We start from the raw sequence: 16,288 nt of genomic DNA on the forward strand, positions 1-16,288 counted from the left end.
TTCCATGCCTGTCTTCCAGCTTCTAGTAAACTGCTAGCAATTTTGGGTGTTCTTTGCAGATGGTGTTCTTTTTCTGTCTTAATATCCTCTTCTCTCTATAGGTGTCTTCATGCCAGACATACTGGATTAGAGGCTTACCCTACTTAATCATATCTGCAATGACCCTCTTAATAAATCAGGTTACTTGATGAAGTGCCAGGGGTTAGAACTTCAACCTATGAATTTTGAGAAAACACAACTCAAACCTGAACATCAAACATGTCACCTAACCACCTCCTCATGGGCCACATGAACAAAACCACCACATCTGCAGGAATAGTGAATATTTGAGGGCGACATGGTTGGAATTACAGCCCTCGTCTCAGAGCAAGTATTTAATATTGGTTGTTGATATTAAGGCATTTCAGCCAGTCACCTCTCAAGGGACAGTTTGCCTCAATAGACAATCGCCCACTTAGTGTCCACCTCCCAAGATTTCACTGGTGTATCTTCCCCTCCCATTTTTCCTTCTTTCGTGTCTTCGTCTCTCCTTTCCTTGGGGAAGAGAAACCAATCCTTCTGATTTTGTTTCATATCTAATAACTATTGCCCTAGAGTAACAAATAGGACTACTGTAATAAACAGGTCTAGTCTCCTTGGATGCAAAATGCACCTTGAAATAATATTTTACCCTCCTCCTTCAGGCAGCAGACAAGCAATATAAAATGTTATCACAGGAGCTCATGGAGTATAGAACAGAAATTTATTGCTTCATAAGACTGATAGCTCTAGAATACAGTGAAACACAAATGGGATATGGCACATTTTATAGTAAGGTAATTTGTCTTAAAAACATTCTTTATTGTAAGGTTTTCTCCCCTTTAGGAAAACATTAGTATTGATAGTTGATCAACAGTTTAATGTCAGGTGAAATGTAATTTATCCTCCCATAATTTCTCATATTTTCATAACTGCTTAACTTTCTCTCTGACAGAGGTTCCAGTTTTATACCTAGGGGGCTATTCAGAACAGCATTGAATAATTAAATGACAAATATTCCCCAATTCAGGCAGAGATGCATTGCTCTTGGAATCCAAATTTACCAAGTTAATGCAAACTAGCAATCCCAGTGAGATAACATCCCCTGTGGATTATGTGAATTTTGTCTATTTTGCTCTGTCTATTCTCTATCTGAACACCAATTTTGGATAATTGTACTCTTAAAGAGAAAGAAATTAGGACACTTAAGTATGGCAAAAAAAAAGTATTTTGCTTTTAGCTGACCCGTAAATAGCTCAGGATTAAGTGGTATATTGAATTCAAGTAGAATGTAAGTTTATCTAGCAGCCTGCCCATTAAAATTACCATATTGCCATAGCATAGGATAATCGTAGGTATGATGGACATCAATACCAACTTACACACCATATCAAAGTAATTTCCCAAGCAGACTATTAATTTCCTCATTGGGACCTGGAACTAGGTGTTAATATAGTAAACTGACATTACCTTCTCTAATACATAAAGAGCTGTCTTGCTTTCCTTTCAGTTATGGAGCTTAGAAATCCAAGAATTGTTATAAACTTCCCACTTTCCCTCACCTCATCTTTCTATTTTCCAAGACCCTTTTCCTGTTTTCCTTACCATCTCTTCTCCCTACAACTAGAATTTTTAAATAATAAGGCTAGAAAGCAACTTAAATACATACTCTTGTTATAAGTGTTCATGGTTTGGGGCGCCTGGGTGGCTCAGTCGGTTAAGCGTCCGACTTCGACTTCGGCTCAGGTCATGATCTTACAGTCTGTGAGTTCGAGCCCCGCGTCGGGCTCTGTGCTGACAGCTCAGAGCCTGAAGCCGGTTTCAGATTCTGTGTCTCCCTCTCTCTGACCATCACCCGTTCATGCTCTCTCTCTGCCTCAAAAATAAATAAACGTTAAAAAAAAGTATTCATGGTTTGCTTTGTTTTTTACATGATTAATGCGATCTTCATACCACCCCATGTCAGCATGGAGACGTTCTGGATTGTAGACCGTGTCTTAAAAAGGCTCTTTCTGTTTTAAATCCTTGTAAGCAATGTCCAAGTTCTCAATTTCCCCTTTGAAATGAAATAAAAAACCTTGTCTGTACTTGCTGATTCCCATTTCCTTAACTCTCCACCTTTTTCCTGTTAAAATATAGGATCCATGTTACAGATTACGTAGTACTAATATGTGTGTGTCCGGCATAAAAATAATAAAATGAATGCCGATACCAAGGTTGGCCACAGAGTAGAGCATCAATGGAATATCTGAATTTCTCTGTAAATTTTTCGCAATTACATTTCTGGTTGTCTTCCTAGAGGTAAAACTTTATCTTTGGGCTATTTGTGGACATAGACTGGCTTATTTTTTTTTTTTTACTTAATTGTTTTGTTTCTTTTTATTTTTCATTTGTTTTCGGTTCAGGAGTAGAATTTAGTGATTAATCACTTAGATATGACACCCGGTGCTCAACACAGTAAGTGCCATCCTTAATATCCATCACCTATTCCCTACCCACCTCCAGAAACCCTCAATTTGTTCTCTATAGTTGAGTCTCTTATGATTTGCTTTTTTTCCCCTCCCTTTTCCTATGTTCATCTGTTTTGTTTCTTAAATTACATGTTAGTGAAACAATGTGTTTTTCTCATTTGTTTTTCTGAGCATATAATACTCTCCATGTTGTTGCAAATGGCTGAATTTCACAATTTTTGATGGTTGAGTAATATTCCATTGTGTATATGCTATTTTTTCTTTATCCATTCATCAATTGATGGACATTTGGAGTCTTTCCATGACTTGGCTATTGTTGATAATGCTGCTATAAACATTCGGGTGTGTGTGTGTGTCCTTTGAATTTTTAGATCTTTACAGTAAATACCTAATAGTGCAATTGCTGGATCATAGGGTAGTTCTACTTTTAACTTTTTGAGGAACCTCCATGCTGTTCTCCAGAGTGGCTGTACCACTTTGAATTGCCACTAACAGTGTAAGAGGGTTCCCATTTCTCTGTATCCTCACCAACATCTGTTGTTTCCTGAGTTGTTAATTTTAGCCATCTTGACAGGTGTAAGGTGGTATCTCATCGTGGTTTTGATTTGCATCTTCCTGATGATGAATGATGTTCATCTTTTCCTGTGTCTGTTGGCCGTCTGGATGTTGTCTTTGGAAAAATGTCTACTCATATCTTCTGCCCATTTCTTAAATTTTTTTTGTTTATTTTTGACAGAGCATCAGTGGGGGAGGGGCAGAGAGAGAGGGAGACACAGAATCTGAAACAAGCTCCAGGCTGTCAGCACAGAGCCCAATGCGGGCCTTGAACTCACTGCAAGATGATGACTTAAGCCGAAGTTGGATGCTCACCTGACTGAGCCACCCAGGCGCCCCTCTTCTGCCCATTTCTTAACTGGGTCATTTGTTTTTGGGGTATTGAGTTTGATAAATACTTTATAGATTTTGAATACTAACCCTTGATCACATATGTAATTTGCAAATAACTTCTTCCATTCTATAGACTTTTAGTTGATAGTTTCCTTTGCTGTGCAGAAGCTTTTTATCTTGATGAAGTCCCAATAGTTCATTTTGCTTTTGTTTCTCTTGACTCTGGAGACATTCCTAATAAGAAGTTGCTGCCTGTGTTCTCCTCTAAGATTTTGATCGTTTCCTATCTGGCTTATATTTTAGAGCAGTTCCTTTACAGAGAAGAAAAACACAAAAAATATAGAAACATTTTAAAGTAATGTGTGAAGAAATTCAAATGTTAACAAGGGAGAGTGTTCTTTAAGAACAGTGAACCTAATATTCTAGGCCTGCCTTCTAGGCATTAATCAGGAGTCATAAGTTTGAGAAGTTAGGTGGGGTATGGAAAATGGGAGGTTTAGTGGCTGAAATCTTCAGAGCATCCTACAAGAATAAGGAACAAAACTGGATTGCAGAGCTAAGATGAGAGGTCTTGGTAAATACTTTGAATGTGGTAGAGAATGTGAGGAAGAGAAGGAATAACAAATAGATAAGCCTAGCTACAAATTAACTTAAACTCTACTCAGATTGACATTTGCCCCTCTCCTAAATGCATATTAAAAACAAAAATTCCCTTTAGAGAAGATGACTCAGGTCTTTAAAATTTCTCTGCAATGTTTTAAACACATCTGTAATTAAATCAAACTTACCTGGAATATCCACAGGTAAAGATGGATATCAAAAGCCAAAAATAAAAACACAACAAAGATACCTGAAGATCAAGATTGGTTTAATAAGACACTGTTAGTAATTCATTAAAATGTTAAAAATTTTTGAGAAAACAGAAAATACTTTGAGAGAATTTTATGGAAGTAAAAAATTTTTAAAGTCAAATGGGTTAAAGGTCACCTGGGTGTCTCAGTCAGTTGAGCTGACTTGATTTCACCTCAGGTCATAGTCTCACAGTTGTGAGATCAAGCCCCGTGTCAGTATCTGCATGGAGGTTGCTTGGGATTCTCTGTCTCCTCTCCCTCTCCCCTGTTCATGTGTTTAATCTCTCTCTGTCTCTCTCTCAAAAAAAAAGTTAGAAATCAAATGGGTTGTACTTATAAAGTTGTGAAGTGTAATAACTGAACTTGAATACTCAATCTAAGAGTTTAAAAGATTTTATGTAGCCGAAGAAAACAATTAAACTGGATAATAGGCCCAAATAAAATATTTAGTCTGAAGCCTGGGTGGAAAGCTGCCTTACTGTGAGAATTTCTCTAAACATCCCATAGGATAGCCTCTCCACTCTGATTTTGTTACTATTTTTTTTTGGCTGATTTTCATTTATGGTGTCTTTTTCCCTTGTCTATTTCTTTATTTTTTTGTATTTGGAGATTTACAAGAATTCTTTGTGGCCCCAGATGAGCATAATTCCTGTAGGAAAAAAATATTTGCTTCTGGATATTTGAAAACATTTCCAATTGAGGATTTAATTAGAAACCAAGTAAGACTGAGGATAGAAACTCTGAAGAATGTATTTAGGCCTCAAAACGTGTGAACTAAGACTTGTGATCTAAAAGTACTTAGTAAGTATATTTTCTCTTGACTAGAGCCAAATTTGTAACAAATAAGTGTTTTGTGTGTGTGTGTGCGCACATGCATGTGCACGTGTCTTATATCACCTTTTCATTGACGATTTAGCTCTCTGCTAGATTCCCAGTGTTATATTAGGGTCTTTAATCCAGCTCCAGGCAATTTTATGGCCTAGATTTTTTGTTCTTCCTGTCTGTTTTTGGCAGTTACAAATAATGCTATTGGCAAATAAAAATAATTTTAGGCTTGGTATGCTGTTTGCTATGTGACAGAATGTCATAGAAATAATAATTCCCTTTCTGTTTTTTTTGGTTTGGCCTTCAAAAATTTCCTTCACATTCTTCAGCAATGTTTAAAAAAGTTTTTTAATGTTTAAAAAACTAAATTTTTTAATATTTTGGGTGTTTTACTAAAGTCTTATGGTATAAGGAACTTTTAGTAGGAAAGATTTTAAGCCTATCATATTACCATTCTTCCTCAAACTGCCCTGATTGCTTTCACCAAGGCCTCCATATTGTTCAATCTAGTAAGTTCTGAGTTTTCCTTGAGTTATTCTTTGAGTTACTGGTTGCACATGCCCTCATTGATCACTCCTTCCTTCTTGATGTGCTTTCTCCACCTTCCTTCCAGAATACTCTTTATTTCTTCCTCACCATTCTTCCTCAGGTGTTAATATCAGACCCTCATTGTCTCAACACTAATGCATGATAAAACTCAGAGGTTCTGTACTCAGTCTTATTTTCTATTCTGTTTCTCTGGGACTGATCTCCTACACTCCCAAACTCAAAAGATGAGTATCTTTAGTTCAAGGTAAAGTTAAAGTTGGGCACACACATTAGGAACCATCAGTGAGTGCACAGATGGTATATGAGCTTGACCGAGTATGAGATCAGTCCAGAGAAACAGCGAGTAAGACAGATTGAAATATCCATGTGTATGTCTAAAGAGCCTCCAATAAAACTCCAGATTCTATTCCTCACCAGTTCCTCCTCCTGTGTTCTGACACCTTTGAGTCAAGTGTGCTTTCAGTGGACACCTTCGTTTCTTTGGATGCTCAGGCCAAAAACCCATCAGTCATCCCAGACTACTATTCACATCTCACATTTGATCCGTATAAAAATACTGTAGCCTATACCTTCCAAATAGCTGAAATTCGACCACTTTACTGCTGCACACTTCGTTCTCAGCTGGTTTGCACTTGCTGTCTCGTCTGCCTGGACTCTGAACACCACAAAACCACTTGGGAACCTGATGAGCAATCTCCTCTTCAGACCTACCCTAACACCTTATTTAAAATCATGGCCGCCATCATTCTACCCCCCCCCCCCAATTCTGCTGTCGTTCCCCTTGTGGAATTTCTCTCCATGTTACATACTGTGTATGGGTTTATTACTTGATTTTCCTCAAAAATTTAATGTGCATACAAGTATGGAGTTTTTTTTTTCTTTCTTTCACTGCTATATCACCAGCTCCATAACAAAGCCTGGCATAGAGTAAATTACAAAAAACAAAACACACCACATAAATAGGTATCATTTTATTGTATAGGAGATTGAGGCTAAAACAGTTTGTGTTTCCTAATGTCCTAGAGATGGTAGAATAGCTACAACTAAATCCTGATCATTTTAAAAGAATAACAAAAAAAAATGTTGTTTCTTATTGTCCCTTGCTGTGGTCATAAAAATGTCTTCACATGGTATCTGTGACTTCACAGTCTGACCCCAATCTGTCCTTTGAACCTCATCTCCCATATGAATCACTTTTCTTACAGAAGACCTATGTGAACCTCAGCTCTGTTCTAGCTGCCTTTCTCCAAAGAGGTCATGCCCTGTGGACACTGCTCCACCTCCTATTTCTCCCTTAGCCTGGGGTGACCTCTTTCCCTGTTTCTGGCTAATCAAATCTTCCACTGTCTTCGACTCAGGTCAAATGTCACTTACATCATTAAGTCAGATCCAGTCATCTCAGTAAAAATTAATCTTTTTTCCATTTCAGGCACTGCTAAAGCACTTAGTTTTTATAGAACTTTTGGCACATTACACTGTGCACCTTGTGTTGAATACAATCCTATGCCTGCTTCTTCTGGAACCTCAGGAGACACGAAGCTTCTTGAGGACAGTATTTTGTGTATAATCACCTTTATAATCTTCCTTTAGGTCTTAACAGTGTTGCATATACAGTCAGCACTGAGTTAAATATTGCAGAAGTGCTTTGAACTACTCCATCATATCCAGTTGTCCCTATAAGGAAAATATCCAATTCTTTTTTCTTTTTAAGTCAAAGATCTTCTGTTTGTTTTTAGACAAAGGCCTTATAAGAATCACAGATGAAAGATCATGCACAAACCACATTTTTCCCTCAATGACAAAAATACATGTTCAGTAATTTTTAAAACATCCATTTTTAGCGACCCAGCTAGCTGGGAAAATGTTGCTGGATTTTTTCTGGTCAGAGGGATGCTGCCTATCTTGGCTGTATTCTACCCACCACAAGAAGGAGAGCATAGATAGACTATGCTCATTTCAGACAACTAACTCTAACCAGCTTTGAAGAAGACTTGGTTAAGCTGGAGATACAGTTGCAAACTTTGCTTCCTCCTTCTCCCCTGAGGAAGTGGACACAGAAGCACACATCCAGGAAGTTCTGGGTCAGTGAATTATTCATGCTTTCACCAGTCAGACCTCATTGTGATGCCCGTATGGCTTCATGGGAGAGTCCTACCCGGTGCAAAAGTAGATGTCACTCTGGCACGTGGCTGTGCCCTCCAAGGTGGTCCGTAGCTGGGCGGCATGAGCTGTGCAGTCTGCTTGCTCGGTGTAGCCACCAAACTGCAGGGAATAGATGTGTTCCCTCTCCATCTTAATGCTTTCATCGATGCAAACTGGCAGGTGGCTCTGAAACTGGTTTGGAATCCAGAACCAGACTTCTTAAATTTCTTCTGTAGGGAACCATCCTCACTGAGAAATACAACAAAGGAGATAGGAACTGTCATCCCCATCCCGATTCCCTTGTCCTGGGGGCCTCCCACGTACTTCATGGCTTTGGGCAATGCTTCCCGTAGAGCCTCATCCACAGGCTTATCTGTCAGTTCCACTGTGGCAAACCGCCTGCCTTCACAGGTTGCGTCCTCATAGGAGACTTCTTCCTTGCCAACAGTCTGAAACAGCAAGTTCTTGACCATGCTCAGCAAAATGTGGCTGTGGCACTCTTTTTTTCTGACTGGTTTCTAAGGTACTATAATGATGAATACTACAACCAATAGCACTTATTTACAACATGTTTTCCAGTAAAACCACATTACTTAAAAACGAGAACAGATATTAAGAGAAAATACATAGAGAAGCAAATGTGGGGTGGTCAAACATGTATCTAGGAGGGAAATTCTCCCTGAGACGTGAAGGGAAATTACGTCCGCCCAGACTGTTTAGTTCTTTAATTCTGCCCTGTATAACGCCTGGGTGGTGCAGTCGGTTAAGCGTCCGACTTCAGCCAGGTCACGATCTCGCGTTCAGTGGGTTCAAGCCCCGCGTCAGGCTCTGGGCTGATGGCTCAGAGCCTGGAGCCTGTTTCCGATTCTGTGTCTCCCTCTCTCTCTCTGCCCCTCCCCCGTTCATGATCTGTCTCTCTCTGTCCCAAAAATAAATAAATGTTGAAAAAAAAAATTTAATTCTGCCCTGTATCAAGTCCAGTGGATTTTCAGCTTTTATTGTACATATGCTTTAACCCATGGGAGCTTGAAGTATATATCAGGTAAAGCAGATATGTTGATTCAGGTAATTCTGAAGGTACTTTGTTGGAGATAGTGTAAGTTGGTAAATACAGGAAAGATAGAGTTCAGACTAGAAAGAACCTTATCATGCTAAGACACTTGTATCTATTCCTTACACATATGAAGAACAAATGAAGGATGTTGAGCAGGGAAGGAACTTAACCATATTTGACATTTCAGAATTTAACATCAGATTTAGCAGGAAGTATAAAACTGTCTAGGGAAGAAATTTGAGTCATGCAGTTTGTTAGAGTAAAAAAAAAAATGAAAGGTTCATTCTTGGCAGATCAGCAATAGTTGGGGGGGGGGGCGACCCATAAATGATTGCAAATTTAGACCACAGACCCTACAAAAAGAATTTATTAAAGTATTTACTAATTCTGGTTTCATTAACTTTTATGGAATGCTTACGATAAATCTTGCACCTAAGAATATAGTGCTATTAAAGTGTTATATAGTGAATTATTTTACCCTGTCAAGGAGAGGAGAGTAATGGCTGCAGCTGAGAAGGAGCAGTGAGGGTTAACTGAGGTGAAGAAAGAAAAGAAGGGTATTTCAACCTATACCAATAGCCTGCCCAACTCCAGTGGCAGGACAGGGCTTGGCAAGTATGAGAAACTGGTTTAGGTCCAGTAGTGACTTCAGAAGACAATAAGAGGGCTCATGGTATTAGAGGAGACTGAAGAGACTGGTAAGGGCTAGACAAGGAAGGATGTTGTAGATCATGTTATGAATTTCTCTTTTTTTATGTGTTTTTATTTAAATTCTAGATAGTTAACAGTATGGTAAAAATTGGTTTCAGGTGTAGTATGGGGCTTAGAAAATATATTCATTTGCATGAGGCCACCTTAAGCACTCAGGATATCTGTTCGGGACCATATGGGGCCTTCTCACTTGTATCCAGGAGATGGGATGTGCGTAAGCATTGTTGGATGCCTTTTGTGGCTATCCTAGTGTGTATGTGCCCTCAAGATCTCTAGCATGCTTTATGGAGGAATATATATTCTCTGTACATTAGAGGGCTGGGATTGTGCTAAGCCACCTTGAGATTACTGGACTGAAGTAGTAATTACATTCATTTTTTCTGAGGACCATGAGAAGGCAATTGATGGTCTCAATATATTTGTGTTTTAAAGAAACATTCTTGCTGCAGATTGGTGGAATAAGGGATTCTGGAGGGAATTCATGAAGCATTTGCTTTGCTGACTGTTGTAAAGGGCACATCTCCAGATCTTAGACCAGTGAGGTCATGATGGAAATGGGAAAAATTGGGGGGTGGTTGGACATGAAAAGATGATCATGTAACTTAAAACTAAATACAGCTGATTGACTGGATGTTGAAGATGAGAAGTGAGCAGTTGAGCCAAGGGTTCCCAAGTCATCTGAAAGAAGAGGAAAACTAATCAGTGTGGTGGTAACAAGTTGAATAGAAAGTTAAAAAACCTGTATTGGCCATCAGGAAGTTGAAAATGTAGATCTGAAAAAGTTAAAAGTTGGAGGTTAGTGATTTCCATTATTTGCAGAGGAACAATGACAAAACGTAGTAAGGGTTAGTTGCTATAATTTGCAATTTCATCTAGTATTCAAAATACCACAGGATAAATAATATCAGGATGCCAATTTACAGATGAGATAAGCAAGGCTTATAGCATGTAATTTGCATAGGATCTGATTTCAAAATTTGCCTTCTTGAATTACCATCATTTTGTGCCTCTATGAATGGATAAGGTTGCAAAACAAAGAGAAAAAGAATCTCCAGCAAGGGATAATGAAAACAGAAGACTGAGGACCATATAGAGAGAGCCAGACACTGAAGTACTATTGAAGTCCATGGTGGAGATTTCATGATTTTGAATACTGATGTTAATGAAGTGTGTTAACCTTGTAGAGTACCCGAGGAATTGAAAGCAAGTTATTTTCTTTGCCATTTAAAACATTTTGTTGAGCAAGTAATCTCTGCCAGGTACTTTTCCAGCTGCTACAAATAGAATAGTGAACAACACAGTAAAATCACCTAGTAGCAAGCAATTAAATTCTAGTAGGACATAGATAATAAGCAGGCATGCAATTTTTAAGACGCATTAAGTGAGGAGCTCACAGGAATTACCAAAGAGAAGTAGTCTCTGGGGTGGAAGCCAGATAGCCAGGAGTTGATGAAATCAGAGGAGTTAATGCTGGAGTGGGATAAGGGAAGCATGATTACTTATTCACATTGTGTTAAGAGAAAGAATGTAATGTACAGACTACTGATGTTGATAATGTACAAAAACCATACAGAGATGGGACTACATGCATTTGAGTGGTCCTTGGATATCTGTGATTTCTTTTATGCAGTTTCCAACTAATAGGTAAAAAAAAAATTCTACTTTAACCTAACATACAACGTTAGTTGTATATAATGTATTGATTAAACAATTCTATACATTATTCAGTGTTTACCACAATGAGTATACTCACCATACAATGTTACAATATTATCACTAATTCTCCATGCTGTACCTTATATCTCCATGATTTATAACTTGAAGTTTGTTGCTCTTAATCCCCTTTATTTTTTTTAATGTTTATTTCTTTTTGAGAGAGAGAGAGACAGAGTGGGGGAGGAGCAGAGAGAGAGAGAGAGGGAGACACAGAATCTGAAGCAGGCTCCAGGCTCTGAGCTGTCAGCAGAGCCCGATGCGGGGCTCAAACTCAAAAACTGTGAGATCATGACCTGAGCTGAAGTCGGACGCTTACCGACTGAGCCACCCAGGATCTCCTCTTAATCCCCTTTATTTCACCCATCCCCCTGCTGTATTTCCCCCCTTCTCTTTGGCAACTACCAGTTCTGAGTCTTTTTTTGTCCATTTTTAAGTGAAATCATGTTATTTATCTTTCCTTGACTTCACTTAGCATTCCCCTCCAGCTCATACATGTTGTTGCAAATGGCAAGATTGCATTTTTTATGGCTGAGTAATTTTCCATGGTATATATACCACCTCTTTATCCACTTACGGATGGACACTTGAGTTGCTTCCATATCTTAGCTATTGTAAATAATGCTGCAGTGAATGTAGTGGTGCATATGTCTTTTTGAATTAGTATTCTTTTCTGTGGATGAACACCCACCAGTGGAATTACTGGATCATACAGTAATTCTATTTTAAATTTTTTTAAGAACCTCCATACTGCTTTCCACAGTGGCTTCATCAGTTTACATATATACCTGCACTTATTTCTTTCCTTGATTCCACTCATTCTGATGTAAGGTGATATCTTTATTGTAGTTTAGATTTGCATTTCCCTGATGATTAGTAATAAGGTGGGAGGAAGTTCTAAGTACTGGTTCTCAAAATTAAGGGTTTTTTGGAATCATGTGGAAGGGTTATAAAACACAGTGCTGGATTTACCTCAGGATTTTGATTCAGTAGATCTGAGGTGGGACCCCAGAATTTTCATTTTTTTTTTTTACCTTAGAATGCAAGTGGGGGAGAGGGGCAGAGAGAAAGAGAATCTTAAGCAGCTCAGTGTGGAGCTTGATCCCATGACCTTGGGAACATGACCTGAGGTGAAATCAAGAGTCACTCAACTGATTGAGCAACCCAGGTGCCCCCTTTTTATTTTTATTTAAGAATGTTCATTTCTAATGGATTCCCAGGTGATATTGAGGCTGCTGGTTGGTTGATGACACTTTAGGAATAATTGCCTTAAACAATCGCTTTAAATTACTTACAAAATACTTAAATTTTGTAAGTAATCAAGATAGTGCAGACTTCAATGACATTCCTTATTCTGTCTCCCAACCAGTTCTTAATCAGAGACCAGAAGACGCTCTTGAGCTAATCTGGGAAATTCTGTTCTTAATTATTTAGAAAACTGAATATAAATGTTCAACAGGCTGTGTTGCTCTATCCCTGAAAAGGTCCCTATGTCTCATTATCATACAGGCTCCACACACATTGCAAAATGCCAATTTTGCTGCCAAGGAGCAAGTTCTTAAAAGTGCATTTCACAGAATATAGAAAACAACCAATTAAACTTTTCTCACAGCAGGACCTCTCTTTAAAGTATTCTAATCATAAAGAAGAACTTTTACTCCTGCAAAAAGTTGGGTTGTGACTAACATTAACTTAAGGTGTGAGATTTTAACATTTGCTTTCTTGTAAAGTTATTTACTTCATGTATTTTTAGTAAGTCTTCCCATTGCACTAACAAACTAAACCTATTAGAAGCATCTTGCCCTGTCCAGATTATTCCAATGACACTCTGCCTGGGATCCCAATCTCCTCCTCCATTTGTGAACACTACCTTGACCCCTATACCGTTTTGTACACAGTTCAGTTTTTCTATTGCCATGCAGTTCTGGTTAGATTCTTCTGTCTTTCAGGTCAAAGCTTAAATGCCATTTAACTTAATGAGCTCTGTCTTACTCCCTAATGCGAGGTCCAGAATACTTTGTTATAAGTGCACATTGGATGTTGATTTTTTTTGTTTATATTGAAGTAAAAAACGTGTATATTTAAAAATACAGATGTGTGGGTATATCTAAAATACACAAAGATATACATATCAATATATTTTGTAGAAGTTACCACAATTGTATACCAGCAGCCTTTGGCAGAAGTTTGGACAGGAAGTCTTAATGCTCTCAGTTTCATGCTCCTGTAGACCTGTCTTCTGCCCTTCACTAGAAGGCAGGTCTAGGCTTTTCCCACTAAATGTATTTCCTGAATTATGGACAACATACATAGAGATTCTAGAGCCCAGCCTAAGGAAACATGAACACGGGATTTGGTGTCAAGAAGAAAAGTGCATTAAGCTCCTAGAGCCACAATATCCTCTTTGGAAGATCGGGAGTTAAAAAACAAAACAAAACAAAAAACCTACTTTATAATATTTTTGTAGAATTTTGATACAAAATATATAAAGCAACCAGGGAAAAATAGGCACTATTTACGAATTCTTTTTCTACTGCTTTTCTAAGGAAGATTCTCTATTTTCCATAATTCTGCCAAATATTTCTGTTCTTTAATTCTTGGCCATCTTATAAAGATGAAAGATACTTTCTTAGAGGACATAAATAGGATTTTTTTGGACCACCTAATAAAAACATTCACAATTTTATCTAGTATGAGCTAAGTACGGCTGGTCAATTTATATTCTCTCCAATCTTCATAATCTTGCTTGAAAGTAGATATAATTATCTCAGATGTTAAGTGATTTATCCTGTGGAAAGAGCTCAAACTCTTGAAAGAAGGATTCACATTTAGGTACCTGTCATTCCCCATGCCTCACTGCTTCTGTGTGCATTGTGTCACAGTAAGGTTGGGCACCCATGAGAAGAATGCGCTGGAATGGAATCAGGACAAAGAGTCATTTATGTGATGCTCTACTACAAATTGGTAATAATGGGGGCGCCTGGGTGGCTCAGTCGGTTAAGCGGCCGACTTCTCTCAGGTCATGATCTCACAGTCCGTGAGTTCGAGTTCCGCGTTGGGCTCTGTGCTGACAGCTCAGAGCCTGGAGCCTGTTTCAGATTCTGCGTCACCCTCTCTCTGACCCTGCCCCGTTCACGTTCTGTCTTTCTCTGTCTCAAAAATAAATAAACGTTAAAAAAAATTAAAAAAAAACCCAAATTGGTAATTTTTCAAAAATATTTTGATTATAACTGTACATTTCCATTTTGAATTGCTTATCTGTGTTGTAAAATTTTAAGCAGTGCTTAAAAAGTCTCTAACTGAAATCAAATGGTGAGGTTACAATTTCTGTATGAATACAGCAAAATACTTCACGCCTAGAAGAACATTGCGTTTGTCAATTCTATACTATCTCTGGAGGAATAGAATGATTAGGCAAATAAGTTACGTGGGTAAAACATCTTTTCAAACATTGACTTCTAATGCCTACATTCCACTCCTACTCTATCATATCATGTCTCTCAGTAGAAACATAAACTTTCAGTACAGGTTGCCATTCAGTCCACAATTCTAATAAAATTGTGGTTGATAAATATCTTCAAACAGACCTATTTCTATGTATGTCAAGAGTACTGTGATTCACTGTATGTGGTTTTGATGTATTGAGTTTCTGTACCTGAATGTTATACGTTTATGAACATAAGAATTCAGTGTTTTACAGCAGCACATGACTGATGCACGATCTTCCTGCCCCTTGCTGTGTGTTCAGTGTTTGTTTAGATTTAACTGAAACCTTAGTTGTGCCAATGATTCTAACTTAGTTTATTAAAATTTTGAATGAAGATAGAGACTAAAATGTACCAAGAAGGTGGTTTACACTCCACTGACTTTCTAGTTATTATGATATAAACTAGAATTTGTGAGATAAACACTAATAGAAATATAAACGAAAATGTTTTTTTTTTAATTTTTTGTTTATTTTCAGAAAAAGCATGCACATGTGCAAGTTGGGCAGGGACAGAGGGGGGTGGGTGAGAGAATCACAAGCAGGCTCCACACTGTCAGCATGGAGCCCCATGTGGGGCTTGAACTCATGAACTGTGAGATCATGACCTGAGCCAAAACCAAGAGTGAGATGCTTAACCAACTGAGCCACCCAGGCATCCCAAAAGTAGTATTCTTAATTATGAAATTCCAATCCAATATTCTTAAAATGTGTTATTTCAATTTTCTATAATTTAGGTTTTCAAAAGGACCAACTACTATTTTATGTTTTAAATTTTCTTGGTGGGACATGATTATAAATAGAATATAACATCTGCAACTTGTGAGCAAATGCCAAATTAATCTGAAATTTTCTGGAATGATTTATTCAAGTGCATTATTAATTTTTTGAAAGTAAAAATTCTTAAGATGACCTCTTACTATTCTATGAATAGGTTGAAGGGGGGAAATGTAAACCCAAATGATTAAGAGTATTTTAGAGAATTTTTTTACCCTGCCATTTTTATTTTTGAGACAGAGAGCATGAATGGGGGAGGGTCAGAGAAAGAGGGAGACACAGAATCTGAAACAGGCTCCAGTCTCTGAGCGGTCAGCACAGAGCCTGACATGGGGCTCAAACTCAAGGACTGCGAGATCATGACCTGAGCCAAAGTCGGATGCTCAACTGACTGAGCCACCCAGGCGCCCCTACCCTGCCATTTTTTATAGGTTACCTCATGTATTTTAATAAAACATGCAATAAATTAATGCCTATTTGGCCTTGATGCTTGTGATAGATAAACTTCAGATGATTCATTTAAATATCTAAAGCTCAAATATGATCGTATGAGGGATCTAACTTACGAAATGTGGATTCTCAAGGTAAAATTGTAAGGATCTCTTTCTAATCTTGAAAGCCCAAAATAACCTCTTATAGGATATTTGATACACTAAATAGGAAGAGTCACCAGTACACTAATTGTCTTCAAACCTGTGGGACACAGAAGGCCGAGGGAATTTGGTAAGAACTCCATTAAACTCTGTAGTTGGTTTATCTTTGGTTTTCGCTAAAGGTGAGGAATAACTAAAGAAAAATGCCTCAG

General features: G+C 38.0%; 1 pseudogene; it reads right to left on the reverse strand.

The window, feature by feature from the left end:
* Positions 1–7,696: 7,696 nt before the first annotated feature.
* LOC106989122 (heme-binding protein 1-like) lies at positions 7,697–8,217 on the reverse strand (annotated as a pseudogene).
* Positions 8,218–16,288: the final 8,071 nt, after the last annotated feature.

This window comes from Acinonyx jubatus, chromosome A1 (genome assembly GCF_027475565.1).
Source record: "Acinonyx jubatus isolate Ajub_Pintada_27869175 chromosome A1, VMU_Ajub_asm_v1.0, whole genome shotgun sequence".
NCBI lineage: Eukaryota > Metazoa > Chordata > Mammalia > Carnivora > Felidae > Acinonyx > Acinonyx jubatus.